This window comes from Psammomys obesus, unplaced genomic scaffold (assembly GCF_907164565.1).
Source record: "Psammomys obesus unplaced genomic scaffold, mPsaObe1.curated_primary_1811, whole genome shotgun sequence".
Lineage (NCBI taxonomy): Eukaryota > Metazoa > Chordata > Mammalia > Rodentia > Muridae > Psammomys > Psammomys obesus.
The window spans coordinates 2,877,935-2,882,860 of record NW_026585689.1 but is presented as its reverse complement, the minus strand read 5'-3'; positions in this window follow the sequence as shown (position 1 = coordinate 2,882,860).

The window sequence follows — 4,926 nt, the reverse complement described above, 5'->3', positions numbered from 1 at the left end:
GATAGATAGATAGATAGATAGATAGATAGATAGATAGATAGATAGATGAGAAAAAGAGGAAAAGTATGATTAAAACTGAACAAAAACCCAAGGTTTCTTCTGAGGCTTCCACCCTTAGCACCTCTGGTTCTCTATGCCTTTCTATGGGATGACAAATTGACAAGACAGAGAGATATATGCCTTAGAAGGACATTAAATTTCTCTCACACTCTGCCAGCACCTTTTTGTCATGAATGCTGTCAGGAGACCCAGGGCAAGTGACATTTTTCAGCCACCTTAGAAGAAAGATTTAACTCCTCCCCTAAGGTAATTAGACTGTAATCCAGATTTGACAGAGAAATGTAGGAGAGAATGAGAGAGGAATGGCCATCCAGGATTGCAAATGTTAGTGACTAAACATTAAAGGATCTTCAGAGAAATTTCTGGCAATGTATTTCAGTTGCAGGGGTGGGGGGTGGAGTCACAGATTTAAACATGGCTTCTTCTCTGCTGCTTGGCAACCATTAATAACTTTGATTCTAAGATTGATAATTATGAACAAAGCTAGCTTGCTTTGATTGTCCTTTACTCTTCTGTGTCTGGAAATCCCTCACTTCTGAAGGTGGTTTTCCTGAAGATCTATGACAACATGCTATCTTCCTCATAAAGAGATCTTTCTCAAAAACAACAACAACAACAAAACATTCTTTGAGCTGGGTATGATAGCACATGCCTTTATGCCCAGCACTTGAAAGGCTAAGGCAGGTTAATCTCTGTGAGTTTGAGGCCAGCCTGCTCTACATAGCAAGCTCCAGGTCAGCCAGAGCTCTACAGTAAGAAAGATAAAACAAAACAAAACAAAGCCAAACATATATTCTGCCATATTTTGAATCTGGAATGTCCTTCAAAGGCTAATGTGTCAAAATCTTGGTCCATAGTGTATGGCGAAATTGAAGGTGGTCAAACCTTTTTGAGGTGGGGTCTGGTTGAAGAGAATTAAGACATTAGAGGCATAGCCAGGAGGGAGGTAGTTGCACTCTTCTCTTTATTTGCATTCTGGTTGCTGTGAGTGAGCAGTTTTTCCTACTGTACTCTTCACCAGGATGTTCTACCTTGCTCCACACACAGGAGCCTACAGCCATGGACTTACATCCCCTGAAATCGTGGGCCATAATAAATCTTCCCTTTAGTAATTTGTTCTTCCTATAGTCTGTCAGAATGATGGAAAACTAATCTGCCTTCTCTTGACAATTTTGTGCCTTTGAATTTGGAGGACGATGCAAGTAAGCACCTATTTGTAAAACTCTGTCTTCACTGTAATATAGTTCCCACTGCTAATCTCTTGATGTCTCAGTTAAATTCCATTTTCAACAACCTTACTAGCTGCAGAAAAAAAAATGTATTATATCTCATCTCTGTTCATCTCTATTCTTCTGTAGTCTTTCTTTCACTTGCCATTGTATATAAAACTTGTTCATATTTCGGCAGTTAAAAGCATTTGTTGCTCTTGCAGAAAACCCAGGGTTAGGTTTCTGGAATTCACGTGGTGGCTCATAACCATCTATAACTCCAGTGGATCTGACACTGTCCTCTAGCCTCCATAGGAACCAAGCATGCATGTGGTATGTGTACACATACAGGCAAAACACTCGTACATACAAGCAAATTTGAAAAATATGATCTTAGGCCACCAACTTTTTAATAAGCACATCATCCTTTGCATTGATTCAGTTAAATGTTTTTCTCCTTCCACTCATTTTATAAGATATTTTTATGTATGCAATAACAATTAATGAAAAGGAGGACATAAATGTGAAAAAAAAGGAAGCTATATGAGTTTGGAGGGAGGAAAGAAAAAGGAGAAATGATGTAATTATATTACAATCTCAAAAACAAAAGAAAATGGCAAAAATAGGTATTTTTACTGTCTTTAGTGATTCTATAATATACATTATGAATTTTTTTTCTTAATAATACTACTTCATGGCAAAAAATTATGTAGCCTTGACTCTACCATAAACACAAGTTTTAGCCATAATTATCTCAATTAGATTAATATAGCTCAGCAAATTTCCAGGAAATTGTTTTTGGGTACTGTGGTAATGGCATTTTCCTAAGATTTGTATGTTTTCTTTCCACTTGAGGGTTGGTTAGAAGTTTATAAAATATTTTTGATTTTTAATTTTGATGGAATCTGTGAGATACTGTAGAATCTTTAGAATTTTTTTTTTCAATTGTGAACTCAAACAGCATGTTTTGCTGTGGTATCCATGTGCATCATTGTGCGTTATTTTTAGCACATCCTATGTTCTTTTTGTTGGTGGTGGTGGTGGTGGTGGCAAATGACACACTTGAGAGTAAAAAAGTAACAGTTGTCATTGTTACTGTCCTGTTTTTGTCCCGTTAATGTCCTGTCCTTGAACTCTATCCATAGGTTGGTTAACTTTATACACATTGACTTTGAGTTTAACCTTTTTAACTGTTTTACCCATTTGTTGAAATGTTTGGCAATGATTACAATCTCTTTTCCTTTTTTTTTTTTAACCATCAAGTTTGTTAGCAAGTCAACTGCTTCATATTAAAAAAATAATGAATATGGGCCGAATAATTTCTAAGACATTTAATTCTTAACTCTCTTCTATTTCATGTCAGTAGCTCAGTGTTTCATGGCTGGACTGTTTATTACACCCCTGCCTTTGTTGTGGTGCAATTTTCACTTAATGTTTTGTTTATTGTAGGATCCTTTTCACTCCAAACCAGGAAAACAGCCCAAACTCATTGAGGAAAGTGGTGATGGAAGCTTGGGAAGGGAAGGTGTGTGGGGGGGAAATCTGGTCCTGTTTCTCCTTCCAAATAGTTGCCTTCTCTCTCTCCCTCTGTCCCTCCCTCCCTTCTTCCCTTCCTCCTTCTTTCTCTCTCTCTCTCTCTCTCTCATACACACACCTTTCATGTCATATATATATATATGTATATACATATATATATGTATATATATATATATACATATATATATACATATATATATAAATCTAGAATTTACAACTGAAAGGAGACAGATATCTATTTCCCCTGATACCCTCTCTTATTCCCTTGCCCTTCTCTCAAGCCGCTTGCTCCCTCACGTAGGCCCCTTTTGCTTTCTTACCCCCACACATGTTTCCTTAAGATCTAGATTCCATATATTCAAGAAACGTGATGTTTGTCCTTCTCAGACTGGCTAGTCCCCGTTCTACTTATTTTTCTGCAAACAACTTGATTTCCTTCAGAAAAAAAGAAAAAAATCGATTTTGTATATGTACAGCATTTTCTTGCTCTGCTCGTCTGTTAGTGGGCATCTGAGATGGCTCCGTATCTTGCCTTTTGTGAATAGAGCTGCAGTCAGCAATGTTGTGCAGGTGTCTCTGTGGTACATTTTACTTAGACTCTGTCTGGGAATATGCAGAGTGGCATAAAAGAATCTCATGGTAGTGAGGTTTTATTTTTAGCTTTTTAAGGAGGCTCCATCTTGATTTCTACACTGGTTACCCTGGTTTACATGCAGGCAGTAAGTATTCCTTTTTCTCCACCTCCTTGCTGTCAGTTGCTGTCATCTGTTTTTCTGGTGGCAGCCACTCTGACTGTGGTTGGATGGAATCTCAATATAGCTTTAATTTGTGTTTCCCTGATAGTTAGGGTTAGTGAAAATTCCTTTCACAACGTAATTCCCTTTGTACTTATTCTTCTGAAAAAACACCTTTTCTGTTCACTTGCCCATTTATTGATTGGATCCCCTGTCAGATATAGTATATATTTGGCAAAAATTTCTCCCATCATTCAAGCTGTCTCCTCACTCTGCTGAATGCTTGCTTACTGTGCCAGATAGCTCATTTATTTTTGACACTGAATAATATTCCATTGTCTGGATACACCCATTCATCCATTCACTCAGTGAAGGATATCTTAGTTGCCTTCAAACGGGCAATTATGAATAAAGTTCTACATATCCATGTGCAGAGTTTTATCACTCTGTGCATGTTAAATGCTTTGAGCAAATCACAAGGTACTTGGACAATACAGGAAGGGTAAGTTACTTTTAAAGAAATCACCTTCTTGATTAGTTTCTTTAGGTGTACAGATTTTACTCTGGCTAAGATGCTCAAACCTCTTCCAGAAAGGCAAAGAGGATGGACATCAGAAGGAGAAAACATGGAACAGGACAGGAGCCTACTACAGAAAGCCTCTGAAAGGCTCTACCCTGCAGGGTATCGAAGTAGATGTTGAGACACATAGCCAAACTTTGGGCAGAGTTCAGGGAATCTTATGAAAGAGGGAGGAGATGGAAAGACCTGGAGAGGACAGAAACTCCACAAGGAGAGCAACAGAACCAAAATATCTGGGCCCAGAGGTCTTTTCTGAGACTGATACTCCAACCAAGGACCATTCATGGAGATAGCACAGATGTAGCCCATGGCAGCTCAGTATTCAAGTGGGTTGCCTAGTAATGGAAACAGGGACTGTCTCTGACATGAACTCAGTGGCTGGCTCTTTGATCACCTGCCTCTGAGAGGGGATCAGCCTTACCAGGCCACAGAGGAAGACAATGCAGCCAGTACTGATGAGACCTGATAGGCTAGGGTCAGATAGAAGGGGAGGAGGATCTCCCCTAACAGTGGACTGGGGGAGGGGCATGGAAGAAGGGGGAAGAAGGGTTGGATTGGGAGGGGAGGAAGGAGGAAGCTACAGGGGGGATACAAAGTGAATAAACTATAATTAATAAAAATAAATTAAAATGAAAGAAAAGAAGAAAAGAAAGAACTCATCATACTCTTGAAGGTGGCCAATCACAGTGATGAATCAGAGTTCATGTTGCTCCATTTCCTTACCAACACTGGACAATCACGATGCTCTAGCTTGTGTCTATTTTTTTTTAATTTATTTATTTTTATGTATGTCCATTTCCTTACCAAC